This window comes from Balaenoptera physalus (genome assembly GCF_965194825.1).
Source record: "Balaenoptera physalus genome assembly, chromosome: 6".
NCBI classification, from domain to species: Eukaryota; Metazoa; Chordata; class Mammalia; order Artiodactyla; family Balaenopteridae; genus Balaenoptera; species Balaenoptera physalus.
In genome coordinates this window covers 72,206,459-72,224,350 of record NC_138885.1, presented here as the reverse complement: position 1 = coordinate 72,224,350, position 17,892 = coordinate 72,206,459, and the positions used below count along the sequence as shown (strand labels likewise).

The window sequence follows — 17,892 nt, the reverse complement described above, 5'->3', positions numbered from 1 at the left end:
ACTGCTGTGTTTTCTTTCCCCCATGTCCTGTGAACCCAGAAGCGCATGACATTCCTCCTCCTGTTTTCTTGTAAACCCCTTCCGATCAAGCTTTCTCCCATCATTCTGTCAAACCTGTTCTTCCTAAGGTTGCCAATAGCCTGTATGTTGCTAAATACAACTGCCTTTCCTCAGCCTCATCTTTGTTGCCGTGACAGTTAATTTTAGGGGTCAACTTGGCTGGGCCATCGTACCCAGATATTTGGTCAAACATTTTTCTGGATGTTTTGGTGAAAGTGTTTTGGGAGGAGATTTACATTTAAATCGGTGGACTTTGAGTAAAGCAGATTGCCCTCCGTAATATGGGTGGGCCTCATCCATTCAGCTGAAGTCCTGAATAGAACAAAAGACTAACTTTCCCCCAACAAGAGGAATTCCACAGCAGAAGGCCCTGGGACTTGAACTGCACAATCAATCCTGCTTGGGTCTCCAGGCTACCAGCTCACTCTGTAAATTTCGGACTTGCCAGCCTCTGTAATTGTATAATCCAATTCCTTAAAACACATACAAACATCCTACCTATTGGTTCTGTTTCTCTGGGAACCCCGACTAATACACCACCCTGTTAGTAGTATTAGACCGAGTTGATTATTCCCCTCTTTTTGAAATATTTCCTTACTTGATTTCTGACAATACATGCTCCTGGTTTTTTTCCAACCTCATTGGTTTTTCCCTTTAAGTCTCTTTTGTAGATTCCTCCTCATCTTCCCAGTCTCTAAATACTAGATCTCCAGAACTGACAGTTGAGTCTTTAGACCTCTTCTCTATACTTGCTCTCTTGTTAATCTCACCAAGTCTCATAGCTGTGACATTATCTTTATGCTGATATACCAAAAAGTTCCAAATGTATATTCCTAGCCCAGAACTCTCCCTTTAACTCCAGACTCATATTTCCAGCTGCTTTATTCTAAATTTATGCTTATTATCTGATACATATCTCAAAGTTAACATTTCCAAAACCAAATTATTAAGCCCTCCTCCCTTTCCATCCCCCTCAAGCCAAACTGCTCTTCCCCACGATTTCCCCCTAGTATATAGAATATTATTGTTCTAATTGCTCAGGCCCCAAACCCATGAGTTATACCTGGATTCTTTTTTTTCCTGACCCCCCACATCTAATCAGTCATGGAATCCTGGGGCCCTATTTTTAACTTATAATCAGAATCTAGCCACTGCCTACCACCTGCTTCCCCCGCACTGGGACAGGCCACGATCACATCTGCCTGGAGTAGCAGCTCTCACCTCTCAGCTGGTCTCTGGGCTTATACCCTTCCCCGCAAGGCGTTCAGTTCTACACTCAGCAGCCAGAATGAGTCTTTAAAAGTACAAGCCCTGGCTATCATCCCTCTGCTCAAAACCATTCAAAGCTTTTTCAAGTGGCTCAGAGGAAAAGCCTCAATCAATTCTCTAAAAGACCCAACACAATCTCTTTCCCTCTCGCTCTATTCCCTTCCACCTCCCTGCCCTGGCAGGTACGGCTTCCCCTCAGGGGCTTTGATTTGTTGTTTCCTCTGCTTGAAACGCTTTTCCCACAGACTTCTGCAGAGTTTCCTCTTATACCTTCTGTAGTCTTTGTTCAATGGCTACCTTCTTTGTGACGCCTTCCTGGTTACTCTATCTAAAGTCCAACCTATCTCCCATTCTCTCTCTGTCGTCCTTCCTTTACTTTTCTCCACAGCATTTATCTAACAGCTACACATTTTACTTCTTTATTTTGTCTGTCTGCCTCTCACTAGAGTATAAGTGCCATGAGGATAAGAATTTTATTTTATTCACTGCTGTATCCTCAGTTCCTAAATACCGTCCCTCACAATAGAAGGCACTTGATAAATATTGCTGTAAATGCCCATTCTTGGCAAGGGTATGGGGAAAGATGCAATCTCTCATATTTGGGGAGGTAAGTATAATTTGGCGCAATATTTTTAGAGGTTTTTCGTTCTCTGGTGAGCCGTTCACTCATAGTGAATGCATTTGCACCTAGACCTGCTCAGCTTCGATCATTTTCGTTACCTGCCTGGCCTCTGCAATCCGTTGAATTTTCTACCCCTGGCCCACAGGTACTTCTCTTTTTTTTTTTTTTTTTTTTTAAACTTTTTTTTTTATTTTTTATTTTTTTATTTTTTTTTTTAAATTTTTATTTATTTATTTATTTTTAATTTATGGCTATGTTGGGTCTTCGTTTCTGTGCGAGGGCTTTCACTAGTTGCGGCAAGTGGGGGTCACTCCTCATCGCTGCGCGCGGGCCTCTCACTATCGCGGCCTCTCCTGTTGCGGAGCACAGGCTCCAGACACGCAGGCTCAGTAATTGTGGCTCACGGGCCCAGCCGCTCCGCGGCATGTGGGATCCTCCCAGACCAGGGCCCGAACCCGCGCTCCCTGCATTAGCAGGCAGATTCTCAACCACTGCGCCACCAGGGAAGCCCGGTACTTCTCATTTTGATCTTCCCTGAAATGACCCTCTCTCTGCTCATGTAGCCACAGTAAGAATATTCAAAATTCTCCTTCAAGTAGCATGTTCTTTAGTGCCTCTTAGCCACTGTGTATATTGTTTCTTCTGCTTTTTCTCCCTTTTTCCAGCCTAGACACTGCCCACTCTTTCTTCTAGACACAGTTCAAGCATCAAAGCCTCCATGAAGCCTTCACTAGACACCTTGGCAGTGACTCTTCTCTGGGTCTCCACAACATTTTTGTGTAGAATTTAATGATTAGTATGTGTCACATTGCACTGAGGGTTTGTTTGGGTTCCTGCCTCCCAGTGAGACTGAGAGCAAACTCATAACGTCCTCAACCTTGTCTCCAGCTCTCTGGCAAGAGAGCAAGGCTGGCACTACATTTTTGGCTGCATGAAAAAATAAATCATGGAATGTCTTTTCCCATGTTTCTGTTCACTTCCACCTTTTTTCCAACTAAAATGCTTAAAAGTTGCTTGTATGACATTAAAATGACCATGGAAGCATCTAAGCATAATTTCTGTGCAGACAGGACATGCAGGATCGTTTCTCAGGAGGGTAAGCTGAGCGCCAGCAACAGCTCTCGTCCCGAATTTGCTGCCATACTTTACAATGAAAAAGTCTAAACTATAAGTGTTTTCATCTTAGGAACGATGATAAGATACATTTATTGGCTTCTTTGCCTACTTTTTTATGCAAAAAGTTAGGTTTCAGAATAAAATGGTCAACTAGGACCCTGTGGCTCCCTTTCTTCAAGTCCCCAAAGGGAAACACGCTTTTTATTCCTTTCGTCCCCTAAATCTAAGATAATATTCATGAGGCATGAACCTAGCTTGTATAACATGTTTTGAGTGCTGATCCACAGTGCCAGAATCAAGTAACTCCACACCCTAAGAAGTGGCTCTAACCCAGGATGACACAATCTGTGTTTGTCAAATTGCCAATTTAAAAAAATTGTTTAAAGGCCCTTTGTTACATAATAATGTTTTATTCAGAGGGAGAGGAAAAGTTGGACTGATGCAAAAGGCAGTTCTTTCCATTTTCCACTTTATCCCATAAGCAAATCGGTCCTTTGCTTTTTGTGTCGCTAGTGCCTACTCCAACTTTATGCAATGGGCCTTCTCCCAAGCTGCCATTCAGCTGCTAAAGTCACAGCCAAGTTTTACCACCTCTCCAGAGCAGCTGGAGAGAGTGACGGAGTGAAAGGAGCCTGGACAATGGTTGGAGGTTATTTTCAAATGTGGTTTGTCCCTATTTTGTTCAAGAACACAGGATTTTAAAAAAAAACGAACTAAAAGCAAAAAACCAAACACCCAGACAAGAGAGCCATTTCTGAGCATGGAAGAACTGAAGTTAGGACGGAACACTTTAGTCTCTGGCCTCAGATTTTGAGAGTCTAGAGCAAAACACATTGCTTGATCACTGAGGTAAATGTTGACTTTTGTAATCAGGCCGATGACTGGAACACATTGGAAAAACAAAAGTAAACCTTATGACTTGGACCAAGCTTGTTTTTAACATTCTTTTCTGTCTTACTAATAACTGGGACCTAGCCCCATGTTGAAATACCATGTAACAGAAACGAAAGAACTTTCTCCATCACTTAACTAATAATACCTTTTAAATGAGACCTGATTCTTTCACTATGCAGATTAAACTTGACAATCAAGTGCTTTTACCTCTTCAGCTTTGAATAAACTATTTTTAGATCTAATTTTTTTAGACCTATAATGCACATAATAAGTAAAAATATTCTGATTAAGCAAAATTGTATTTTTCTATCCTAATCATGAATAAATCGAAGAGTTTTTCTAGGCTAGGGTTTTAAAGGCACATCAACAAACCAGAAAATACGGTACTTGAATGTACATTTTTAATATCCAATGATGAGACTGGAAGAAATTAACATTATAATTTTAATATTTGGGTGGGTAATAAAATATTTCACGAAAATTGTCTTTCCAGTGCAAGATTTAGAGATGTATACATCCCGCAGTGACTATCTACTGTTTCTGTCAGCCTGGTTCTCCTCTCTCCCCTTTTGCTGGTAATGCCCCTGTGTCCTTTGGAGGAGAACACAGGATTTAAAAAAAAAGAACAAATACCCATGTATTTGGAGGAGACTTCCTCCCATGATGGGAGCTGCCTGTGATGACACCCAGTCCTCCATCCCCCAGGAGCTTGTTCTACTGTTCACAGTGCTTGAACATTCATATGACCCAAAGTATTAGCCACCCCTGATACTTTTCTACATGAACTATGCATCCGATGGAGGACGCACACCCAGTGCAACCTGGGGCTCTTCTCCTTGGAGCCTAAAACAGACTAGTTTGCTCTTGTACAGACTGAAGACAAGTCAAAAAGAAACAGGTTTGAGAGAAGGGGCTGAGAAAGATGCGGACTTTGCTTTGGTCTCTGGTTCTGGTCCCTGAGGTTCTCAGAAATGCCGTTCTTCCATCAGTGCTCTGGAGCTACCTCAGTGTTGTTCCAGAAAATCCATCACGCCTCCACCCCAATCCAGTTCAGATTGGCTTTGGTACTTGTAACCAAAGAGTTCTGACTCAGGAACACTTATTGGAGCACATATTGTATTGACATTTAGTGGTACTTATTGGAAGAAAATTTATTGGACAGAACTATAAAAACTGGCATAGCCAGTTTACTGTACTCTATTAGGTAATGTATTGTATATTGCCAGAAGCATGTAAAACAATTTGCCTGAACAATTTGCCTTTAACTTGACCTCCTTTGTTAATCTCTATTACAAAGCTTATATTAATTAAGAGTGACAGTAAGTTGGTTGCTGAAATTAGGGACTTTTCCTTAGTCTGAAATTTTATTTCATTTTCTATCATTCAGAATACTTTTAAAGCACTATTGATGTTCAAGAGAAAAACTTGTATTATGCCTAAATTATGCACCACATCTATTTACACACATACAGATGATACTGCAAGTATTCATAAACTTTGAGCTTATAGCAACTAGTAGTCAGGAGGCCTGGACACTAGATGTTTTGTTAACTAAGTCTAGTGTTGGGTATGTTGCTTAATTTTTCCAGGTCACAGGAAAATGAGGATGTTGGAATAGGTGGGTGTCTTCCAGCTTTAAAACCCTAAGATTCCACTAGTAGAAAAAGCAGTCAGTTCTGTTAGAAAAAGATTTTGCTGATTTTATTAAAAAATCAAACACTGCTTTTTACTCTTTCCTTTGGCCTGTTTACTAAAAACATTGTGTGAAAGTGTCATTGGGGGAAAAAAACCCCACCTGATACAAATGAATGCAAACTATGTTGGCCTTGGAAAAAGTTCTGTTGTCTAAAGGACTCCAAATACATTGGCCTAGATGATGAACTAATAGGTGGCAAAACAAAACAAAGCAAACAAAACAAAACCCTGCCCTTAAAAGAGTTATTTATACAATTTCAGAACCATAAAAGTACATTTTTTTTTTAAAATTATTTATTTATTTATTTATTTATTTATGGCTGCATTGGGTCTTCGTTTCTGTGCGAGGGCTTTCTCTTGTTGCGGCAAGTGGGAACCACTCTTCATCGCGGTGCGCGGGCCTCTCACTATCGCGGCCTCTCTTGTTGCGGAGCACAGGCTCCAGACACACAGGCTCAGTAGTTGTGGCTCACGGGCCTAGTTGCTCCGCGGCATGTGGGATCTTCCCAGACCAGGGCTCGAACCCGTGTCCCCTGCATTGGCAGGCAGATTCTCAACCACTGCGCCACCAGGGAAGCCCTGCATTTTTAAAAAATACCAGATCTTTTTAACTTCCTCAGTGAAAGAAGTTTTGAGCTTGGAATTAAAATGTCAAAAATTAATAAAATAAGTACTCAAAGTAATTTTTAAATAAAATTATTAAAGATTTTTCTTAAAAATTCACTAACGTATTAAGCGTACATTATTAAAATAAATGCTATATATCTTTAGATTTAAAAATACAGCACCTTGACAATTTTGCAAATATTGATTTTGAAGTGCTAAATACTCCCAAAGGCAAGAGTTGCAGAATGAATACTAGCTCAGTGCTGCAGGTTTGGCACCATCTCACAGCTTTGTGACTGTGGTTTGTTAGGCAATTTTGGTTGCAAAATATAGAAACCCAAACATGTGACCTCAGGGAAGAGGGTGTTGGGGTTTGTTCTTGTTTGTTTGGTTTGTAAAGAATATATATGTAACTCAGAAAAACTGAAATCTCAGCCATGATATCCGGCTTCCTTCCTAGGAATAACAGGAAAGTTGAACAACAAAGCTTCCTAGGAGGAGAGGAATGCCAATTGAATTGGGCTTTTTGGAACACAGAATTTGAAGGATATTCAGAACCCAGCGTATCAGTAGGACTTCTCATCCTGCTGGAGCATCCCAATCACCTGAGGAGTGTTTTAAAAATACAGATTTTGAGGTCCCATCTGCAAAGGCTCAGGTTTAGTACACCTGGGGAAGTGCTGGGAACGCTTTGTTTTTAAAAAGATCCCAGCTAGATTTTGAATGCCCTGCTCTCTGGGTTGCCTCTTCTCTTGGTGTCTGCTTCCTGATCAGCACACTACCAGTTGATTCCCTCAAGATTCTTTACTATAGGTTCAGTGCCTCACCTCCTTCAAGCCTTAGCTCAAATGTCAGCTTCTCAGTGAGGCTTTCCCTATTCCTGTGATTGAAAGTTGTACCCCAGCCCCTGGCACTTCCTAGTTCCCGGCCCTGCATAATGTTTATCCAACACTTACCACCTTCTAATACAATATTTGATTTACTTATTTATTGTTTATTGCCTGTCACATTTACCAGAATGCAAGGTCCGTGCAGAATTTTTGTGTATTTTGTCCATACTGCATTCCCAGAACCTAAAACAGGAAATTCTTAATAAATATTTGTTGAGCAGATGAGTGAATGGATGTGTTCTGCTTAGTCATTGGCTGACATTATCTTCTGCTCACTGGTGATGTGTCAGAGCCCTTCTCACCCATGGCCACCATCTGTGCCTCCCTTTGGGTCCAGCTTCCCCAGTTGATTGTCTGATTGGACCAACCCTTTTTTCTTCTTCTTTTTTTTTTGGGTGGGGGCCCACCACGTGGCATGTGGGATCTTAGTTCCCAGACCAGGGATCGAACCCTCGCCCCCTGCATTGGAAGCACGGAGTCTCGACCACTGGACCACCAGGGAAGTCCCTGGACCAGCTTTTTTGGATTGAGTTTTTTTCCCAGGTCATTTTTGAATGGGTGTGAATTGGCTGTTTAACAGGTCAGATGCCCTCCCAGGAGCAGTCCACAGAGGCACAAAAGAGTACTGCCTGGGGCCACCCCTTCAGCAGGGCGTGTGGGTGGGGCATTTTCCCGAAGAAGCCTATTTTGGTGCAGAGTGAGTGTTCAGCAAGTTCCCTGACCCTGCTGAGCTTCAGTAAGACTGCATTAACAGTGCAGGTCTGCCTTATCTCAGTGAGTTCTTCAGAAGTTCCAGAGAAGGATGTTTGGGAAACATATGCACATAAAATATTAACTTACTATAAAAATAAAATGAAATGAATGTGAGACGTTATATAACTTCAGATGACATTTAAATACGGCATTTAATAAAAAGCCTAAGGGAAGTTGTAGGGGAGAATTTAGGAATTTAAGAAGGAGTTGCTTAAAGTGCTTTTGTGATTCTCCCCACCCCCGAGTCCTGAATGTCTTTCAAATGTTATTCTTATTTCACATTGATTTCTATTTGGCAGGGGATTCTGGTACATAACTTCCAAAGTGATATTTAAGACGAATACATGCAAAGATCCACACTCAGTCTCCAAAAACAAATTGCACAAATACAGATTGGAGGAGATATGGTTTTACAGGTGTGTATGTGTTAAAGTCCTAAGAAAGATTCGAGGGTTTTTGTTTGTTTTATGAACAGTGTAGGGTGGTAGAAAAATATGAATGTGATATCAAGCTGAATTTTGAAACATCATAAGAATGTAGAAAACTATTTCTCTCTTCTCTGTATACCTGGAATACTGGACTCAGTTCTAGATGCCACATTGTAAGAGGCACTAGGGTATGTTTAGATGAAAGTGTATGGAGGAGATGAATGGGGCTTGTGTATGGAAGCTGGTGTGAGAAGGCACATGCTCTGGTTGCTGACTTCATATGTTTAAAGGCTGTGTATGGAAGGGGAATTGGGCTGTTCTGTATTCAATACATCTGAGTACCAGATTCAGATTCACTGGGTACTTTAATACAATTGTATTCATACTAATGATAATGATTTAAGGTGTTATTATTTCCCCCTTTTAGAGTTGAGCAAACTCATAACTTGGAGCTGTTTTGTGCTTGTCCAAAGTCATACAGCTAGAAGTTACAGAGCTACGATCTGACCACACCACTTCGGAGTTCAGTTCCAGTGGTGATTTCTACTAATACCATCGTTACCTACCAAATCTACAAAAAGACACGTTTCAGTTCAAAGTAGGGACTAGCAGGGCTGTTCAAAGATGAATACTGTTGTGAGGTAGTGAGTGGTTCCCTATCGCTCAAGAGTTCAAGCGTATGCTGGACAGCTACTTTGCAAGGATCTGGTTGTCCCTTCAATTTATACATATATAAAGAAGGATATGTTTACCTTATTAACAAAGTACTAGAAATGAAGCCTAATCATAGAGCCAAAGGAACTCCAGAGGGGAGGCTTAGTGAATTTAAGTGATTGAGCTGTGTTCATTTAGTAGTTATTGGAAAATACAGCACCCAAACTTTGTTCTCTGCATTCATAGTCTAATGTGTTTTCTGTTGCAACAGTTGCCCCTTATCTAATAACTGGGTCCACACTGTTGTGGAACAAGAGGGTATGGAAAGAGGAAGGGCAGGGATATTTGGTGAATTACTATAATAGATTCTTTGGCATGAACTTGCTTTATTAAAACAAGCCAAGAATGCGAGTGGTAATAGGAGAGGGTTTAAAATGATAAACAGAGAATGCCACATGGTAAAGGAAGGAAGAACACAATACTGTGGAAGGTTAAGTAAGAAAGGCAGGGACTGTGGATTGCACTGTATTTCCCTCTTGTTGAGTAGATGTTCAACATCTATTTGTTGGAATGAATAGTGACATCAGTACTTGAACAAATATTTAAAGAAAACCTTCATAGTGCTGAGTACTGTGCTATGTCTGAGAGCCAGAAATGAACTAGACAAAAATCTCCATCCTTTTAAGGAACTCACAGTCTAGTAAGAAAAGACCACCAAGCAAAAGCAATGGGAAAAAAGAAAGTGCTAAGGTTTATCATAGAGAATAGATCAAAGTTTCCATGAAAGCAGAAAAGAATGAATAATTCAGTGTAAGTGTGTGGGGTGAGGATGTGAGGGTGGAAAAAGGACAGGATGTCAGGGAAGATTCCACGGAGGAAAAGATGCATTATCTTTATTATCTTGAAGGAGACTGGAAGTTCACCCGGTTAAATGAGGGATGAATTTCAGATGGAGGAAAATATACAAAGGCCCAGAGACAGAGCCTGTGTGTGAGATGTGGTGGGAATTAAAGCTGGAGGTGAAGATCTGTGGATCAGACATAAATGTCCTTGGATATCACGGTAATTGCTTGAAACTGATTATCCAGGTGGAAAGCCTTTGAAGAGGGAGGCTCTGTGTTTTTGGGGCATTCCTAGCAATCCTTTGGAACACAAGCAGAAGTGAAATTAGCAAGGCTTGACCTAAATGGTGGCAGAGGCTGATGTAGTGGAGACATTATCAGTCATAGAAATAAGAGGAAATATTAATCCTTGGGATTTTCGTCAGAGAACTTTAGCAGAGAGAAACTTAGTTGCCTAGTTGTTGGAATGGTAAATTTTTTTCCCTAAAGAAATTAGGTGATACTGAACTGAGTGGCACAGTGAGTAATAAGGCCTGAGACTGGGAACACATGCTGCCCTGAGCCTGTGTGTATTAGCTGATGACTCTTTTGAACTGAATTCAGGAAATGACATAAAAATGATTTGCGCAAGAAAATTGGAAGAACAAGGACTCTGAAGTCACTACATTTGGAGAAAAATAACTAGTGTTGGTGAAGATGGGGAAGTAGCCATTATCAGAGGGCCATTTGTGGATAAATTTTGGACTATCCAATGGAAAGATCCCCAAAGGAAAACAAATGCCCTGAATCCAGCTCTTCCTCACTACAACCCATTCCCCTGCAGTTGCCTCATCCTTCAGACACATCACACATCTCTGTGTGGGAGATCCATCTCCTGGCATCTCCTGGCAGTGGGTACTTGGGGGTAAAGGAATCCCAACAAACCCAGGATGACAACGTTAGAATTTTGAAAATCTTGGAGACTATATACTCGAACATACATATTTCAGTATGAGGACAGAGAAAACAAATGACAGGCAAGGCGTCAAGGGGAGGGGGTGTCCTTAAGTCCAGGCTTCCCGACTCTAGGCCCAGTTCTCCTTCCATAACCCCACGCTGCCTGTGGGCTTGGGAGCTGGAAGCTCGGCGGGTGGTGAGGAGATCGGGGTCCGCCTGGTGGCGTCGGAAGCCCCCTCCTCGCCCAGCCCCCAATCCCCAGCCTCCGTGGGACTCCCAGCCCCGCCCCCTCCAGGGCGGGCGGTGTCGCTGCGCCGCCGCTACCCGGGCGCGCGCGGGGCAGCGCGGACGCGAGTCGGGCCGAGGGTGACGGGAGGTCGCCGGGCCTCCCGCGCCGCCGCCCCTTGCCTGACGCACAGAGGGGCCGGGACGCGATTTGCCGCGAGTGACTGGAGCCGCTGCCGCCGCCACCGCCGCCCGGGCCCGCTCCGCCCTCAGTCTGCCTTCCTCCCGTCTCGCCCTCAGCCTCCGCTCGCGCCTTGCTCGCGTCCCCGCGTCCTCCCCACCGCCCCGGAACGGCGGGCCGCCAGCGCCAGCGCCAGCCAGGTGAGTGTGGCCGCCGCGCGGCCCGGGCGGCCCGGGCGGAAGGAGCGCGCAGGCCCAGCGGCCGGGCAGGGAGCGCGGGCGGGCGGAGGCGGCGGCGGCGGCGGCGGGCCCGGCTTTCTTCCCCAGCGCGGGCCGCGCGTCTGAGGGAGGGGCGCCCCCGCCCCGCCGCAGCCCCCGCCGCAGCCCCCGCCGCAGCCCCCGCCGCAGCCCCCGCCGCAGCCCCCGCCGCAGCCCCCGCCGCAGCCCCCGCCGCCACCGCAGACAAAGCGCCAGAGGTGGGAGCCCCGCGGGCGGCTCCTGCCTCCGCGCCGCCTGCCGGGTGCGGTCGCGGCCCGCAAAGCCCGGGCGGCCCGCGCGTCTCCCCTCCTGAGCGCCCTTGTTCATTTCTGGGTGAAAGGGACCCGAATAGTGCAACAGGTACGGGCGTTAATCCTTATTTTCCGGCGGGTCTTGTCCACCCGGCGTGCGGGGACCAGATGTGGCGCCCGGCTCCCGGGCGAGCCCCCGTGTCCAGCGCCCGCGGCTCGCTCCTTTGTGTGGCCGGTGACCAGCCCTGGCCGGCGGGTGGGGGACGCCCGCCCGAGGCCCCCGGGCTGCACCGAGGCTCCTGGACGCCTCCCTCGGGGCGTGGGGCTTGGCTTCTCCCGGGCCTGCGGGCTGTTAACATCCCTCCAGCCTTTGGAGGAGTCTCAACGGGAAGGGAGAGCGAGTTGGCAGGGTTATCTGGCTGTGTATTTATTTTTGTATGTGAGGTAGACTAATATTGGAAAGGAACCGCAGTCTGGCCGGCTCTTGAGGGTTCCTGTGGCATTTCACCCTGGGATGCACCGTTTGGACCTGGCTGCTGCTGCGACTGCCGCCGTGGTTCTCTTCTTGGTGCTTTGACATCTTTCTCTCTTACACAGACATCACCCAAGAAGTTGGAAGCGCTGTTGAGGGAGTAACTCGATACAGCTGTTTGACAGGTCGCCTCTTTCTTCGCATTTTGTCTGTGCCAAGTATACGCACCATGCATGCTAGCATAGGTTGGCAGACCCTCAAGTTAAGATCACCACTCATAATACCCCCATATTGGGAAATAGTAACCCGTAGTTTTTACTGTGGCTTGATGAACCTTATTTGCTTAGATGTGAGAAACTTTTTCTTCCCCCCAAGGAAGAATACAAAATAAAGAACAATTTATCTTTGTTTACATACCTTGGGTCATGCTGTTACCTAGCTGGTTTCATTGGTATGCTATTTTAGTATAACAATACTAAATGGAAGGAAAATATCTGCCTTCTGCTTTGAGCAATAAAGTACTTCTTTGTTCTAGAACCAGGAAGCTTTTATACATAATACTTTGTGTGGACAAAAGTTAGTGACTGTCTTTACCCCATGACCAAATTCAGGAAAAAATTCCCAAAGTACTTAGAAAGCATTACACAACTCTATAGATTGTTTTTGTATTCCAAATTCGAGGACATCATTTTGTTGTATATTTATTCAAACAATCTAGACTAAATTTAACCTTAAAAATTGGGCCTACTCTGTAAATTCCCCAGCATTAGGGAATGAATTGATTGCACTTAAAAGAGTTTACCAAGCATTTTAACTCCTGTGAATAATAATTGGAAGGAGCTGGTGATGGACCCAGAATCTGACAGCAGAATGCAGAACCTGGAAAGAGGTAGAGGTTGCAAAGTTCCATCTACTTGTGTTTTAGTTGATTGATAGGCATGTCTGAAAACTAAATGTCCACTAATTTAAAAACAAAATACTGTATTTTGCCCTTTTTTTTTTTTAATGTACTGTATAAAGACTCCTTGAACCTCTCTCTACTCCCTAAAAACAAACGATATTAATAAGGACTTTTCTTTTGAAGAAATAAAATAATACCAAATTAATCTGATCTGCAGAAAGTTTCTCTGGCATAATTAGTAGTTTCACTTTACTAAAAATACCATTCATCTGTGTAACATCTAACTTCAAAGAGCTCTCATAGCTGTTACAAGCAGCAGGAACAACCTCCTGAAAAAAGTAGGATATTAACTATTAAAAAGTAGCAGAGGGACTTCCTTGGTGGCGCAGTGGTTAAGAATCCGCCTGCCAGGGCTTCCCTGGTGGCGCAGTGGTTGAGAGTCTGCCTGCCAATGCAGGGAACACGGGTTCGAGCCCTGGTCTGGGAAGATCCCACATGCCGCGGAGCAACTGGGCCCGTGAGCCACAATTACTGAGCCTGCGCGTCTGGAGCCTGTGCTCCGCAACAAGAGAGGCCGCGATGGTGAGAGGCCCGCGCACCGCGATGAAGAGTGGTCCTCACTTGCCGCAACTAGAGAAAGCCCTCGCACAGAAACGAAGACTCAACACAGTCATAAATAAATAAATAAATAAATAAAAGAACGTGAATTTCTTAAAAAAAGAATCCGCCTGCCAATGCAGGGAACACAGGTTCGAGCCCTGGTCTGGGAAGATCCCACATGCCGAGGAGCAACTAAGCCCGTGCGCCAAAACTACTGAGCCTGCGCTCTAGAGCCTGCAAGCCACAACTACTGAGCTTGCATGCCACAACTACTGGAGCACAAGCGCCTGGAGCCAATGGTCGGCAACAAGAGAAGCTACTGCAGTGAGAAGCCCGCGCACCGCAATGAAGAGCGGCTCCCGCTAGCCGCAACTAGAGAAAGCCCACGCGCAGCAACGAAGACCCAACATGGTCAAAATTAAATAAAGTAGCAGAAACTTAAATTTCTAGAATAGTTTTCTTTTATTAAAATGTAACTCATATACTGTAGAATTCACTTTTTTAACATGTACAATTTAGTAGTTTTAGTGTATTCACAAGGTAGTGCAAACCTCATCACTAATTCAAGGAACGTTTTGAACATCCTGAGGGGAAACCCTCGTACCCATTAGCTGCCACTCCCGTTCCCCTTCATCCGCACTTGGCAGCCACCAGTCTACTTTCTGTCTCTTCGGATTTGCCTATTCTGGACATTTCATATAAATGGAATCACACAATATGTGGCCTTTTGTGTCTTCACTGAGCGTAATGTTTCCAAGTTTCATGCATGTTATGCATGTATCAAGATACTTCCTTCTTATGGCTGAATAATATTCCACTGTATAGATATGCCATATTTTGTTTATCAGTTCATCAGTTGATGGACATTTCAGTTGTTTCCACTTTTTTGGCTAGTATGAGTAATAATGCTATGACCACTCATTTACAAGTTTTTGTGTAGACATGTGTTTTCGATTTTCTTGGGTATATAATTAGCTGTGGAATTGCTGGGTCACAAGGTAACTGTAACTGTTTGAGGAACTGCCAAACTATTTTCCATAGCTGCTGCATCATTTTACATTCCCACCATCAAAGTATGAGGGTTGCGTTTTCTCCAACACATGTCAAAGTTGTCTTTTCGAAGATAGCCATTCTAGTGGGTGTGAGGTGGTATCTTTCGGTTTTCATTTGCATTTCCCTAATGGCTAATGATGTTGAGCATCTTTATGTTCTTATTGGCCATTTATATATCTTATTTGGAAAAATGTCTGTTTAATTTATAGTAGTTTCTTTTTTTTTTAATGACCTGGCTATTATAAATAGTGCTGCAGTGAACATTGGGGTGCATGTGTCTTTCTGAATTATGGTTTTCTCTGTGTATATGCCCAGTAGTGGGATTGCTGGGTCATATGGTCATTCTATTTTTACCTTTTTAAGGAACCTCCGTACTGTTCTCCATAGTGGCTGTATCAATTTCCATTCCCACCAACAGTGCAAGAGGGTTCCCTTTTCTCCACACCCTCTCCAGCATTTGTTGTTTGTAGATTTTCTGATGCCCATTCTAACTGGTGTGAGATGATACCTCATGGTGGTTTTGATTTGCATTTCTCTAATAATTAGTGATGTTGAGCAGCTCTTCATGTGCCTCTTGGCCATCTGTATGTCTTCTTTGGAGAAATGTCTATTTAGGTCTTCTGCCCATTTTTGGATTGGGTTGTTTTTTTAATTTTGAGCTGCATAAGCTGTTTATGTATTTTGGAGATTAATCCTTTGTCCATTGATTCATTTGCAAATATTTTCTCCCATTCTGAGGGTTGTCTTTTCATCATGTTTGTAGTTTCCTTTGCTGTGCAAAAGCTTTGAAGTTTCATTAGGTCCCATTTGTTTACTTTTGTTTTTATTTCCATTACTCTAAGAGGTGGATCAAAAAAGATCTTGCTTTGATTTATGTCAAAGAGTGTTCTTCCTACGTTTTCCTCTAAGAGTTTTATAGTGTCTGGTCTTACATTTAGGTCTCTAATCCATTTTGAGTTTATTTTTGTGTATGGTGTTAGGGAGTGTTCTAATTTCATTCTTTTACATGTAGCTGTCCAGTTTTCCCAGCACCACTTATTGAAGAGACTGTCTTTTCTCCATTGTATATTCTTGCCTCCTTTGTCATAGATTAGTTGACCATAGGTGCGTGTGTTTATCTCTGGGCTTTCTATCCTGTTCCATTGATGTATATTTCTGTTTTTGTGCCAGTACCATATTGTCTTGATTACTGTAGCTTTGTAGTATAATCTGAAGTCAGGGAGTCTGATTCCTCCAGATCCATTTTTTTCCTTCAAGACTGCTTTGGCTATTCAGGGTCTTTTGTGCCTCCATACAAGTTTTAAGATTTTTCATTGTAGTTCTGTAAAAAATGCCATTGGTAATTTGGTAGGGATTGCATTGAATCTGTAGATTGCTTTGGGTAGTAGAGTCATTTTCACAATATTGATTCTTCTAATCCAAGAACATGGTATATCTCTCTGTTTGTACCATCTTTAATTTCTTTCATCAGTGTCTTATAGTTTTCTGCATACAGGTCTTCTGTCTCCTTAGGTAGGTTTATTCCTAGGTTATTTTATTCTTTTTGTTGCAGTGATGAATGGGAGTGTTTCCTTAATTTCTCTTTCAGATTTTTCATCATTAGTGTATAGGAATGCAAGAGATTTCTGTACATTAATTTTGTATCCTGCAACTTTACCAAATTCATTGATTAGCTCTAGAAGTTTTCTGGTGACATCCTTAGGATTCTCTGTGTATAGTATCACATCATCTGCAAACACTGACAGTTTTACTTCTTTTTTTCCAATTTGTATTCCTTTATTTATTTTTCTTCTCTGATTGCCCTGGTTAGGACTTCCGAAAGTATGTTGAATATTAGTGGTGAGAGTGGACATCCTTGTATTGTTCCTGATCTTAGAGGAAATGTTTTCAGTTTTTCACCATTGAGAATGATGTTTGCTGTGGGTGTATCGTATATGGCCTTTATTATGTTGAGGTAGGTTCCCTCTCTGCCCATTTTCTGGAGAGTTTTTATCATAAATGGTGTTGAATTTCGTCAAAAGCTTTTTCTCCATCTATTGAAATGATCAGATGGTTTTTCTTCTTCAGTTTGTTAATATGGTGTATCACATTGATTGATCTGTGTATACTGAAGAATCCTTGCATCCCTGGGATAAATCCCACTTGATCATGGTGTATGATCCTTTTAATGTGTTGCTGGATTCTGTTTGCTGGTGTTTTGTTGAGGATTTTTGCATCTGTATTCATCAGTGATATTGGACTGTAATTTTCTTTTTTTGTAGTATCTTTGTCTGGTTTTGGTATCAGGGTGATGGTGGCCTCATAGAATGAGTTTGGGAGTGTTCCTTCCTCTGCAATGTTTTGGAAGAGTTTGAGAAGGATGGGTGTTAGCTCTTCTCTAAATGTTTGATAGAATTCACCTGTGAAGCCATCTGGTCCTGGACTTTTGTTTGTTGGAAGATTTTTCATCACAGTTTCAATTTTATTACTTGTGATTGGTCTGTTCATATTTTTTATTTCTTCCTGGTTCTGTCTTGGAAGGTTATACCTTTGTAAGAATTTGTCCATTTCTTCCAGGTTGTCCATTTTATTGGTATAAAGTTGCTTGTAGTAGTCTCTTAGGATGCTTTATATTTCTGTGGTGTCTGTTGTAACTTCTCCTTTTTCATTTCTGATTTTATTGATTAGAGTCCTCTCCCTCTTTTTCTTGATGAGTCTGGCTAAAGGTTTATCAATTTTGTTTATCTTCTCAAAGAACCAGCTTTTAGTTTTATTGATCTTTGCTATTGTTTTCTTTGTTTCTATTTCATTTATTTCTGCTCTGATCTTTATGATTTCTTTCCTTCTGCTAACTTTGGGTTTTGTTTGTTCTTCTTTTTCTAATTCCTTTAGGTGTAAGGTTAGATTGTTTATTTGAGATATTTGTTGTTTCTTAAGGTAGGATTGTATTGCTATAAACTTCCCTCTTAGAACTGCTTTTGCTGCATCCCATAGGTTTTGGGTCGTTGTGTTTTCATTGTCATTTGCTTCTAAGTAGTTTTTGCTTTCCTCTTTGATTTTTTCAGTGATCTCTTGGTTATTTAGTAACATATTATTTAGCCTCCATGTGTTTGTGTATTTTACGGTTTTTTTCCTGTAATTGATTTCTAATCTCATAGTGTTGTGGTCACAAAAGATGCTTGATATGATTTCAGTTTTCTTAAATTTA

The 17,892-nt window shown here is 42.6% G+C and overlaps 1 protein-coding gene across 4 annotated transcripts in view; it reads left to right on the top strand.

Moving 5' to 3' along the window:
• The window catches only part of SESTD1 (SEC14 and spectrin domain containing 1), a 210,829-nt gene that overhangs the window by 62,619 nt on the left and 130,318 nt on the right, over positions 1–17,892 (top strand). The window contains exons 1-2 of one of the 4 annotated variants that reach the window (XM_082466711.1): positions 11,077–11,371; positions 12,277–12,336. The exons of 1 other annotated variant lie outside the window; for it this stretch is intronic. The gene's annotated coding sequence lies outside the window, so the exon portion shown is untranslated. Of the gene's footprint in view, positions 1–11,076; positions 11,372–11,657; positions 11,789–12,276; positions 12,337–17,892 lie in introns of those variants that run through there. 2 more of the 4 variants (XM_082466709.1, XM_082466710.1) reach the window with 2 other exon arrangements.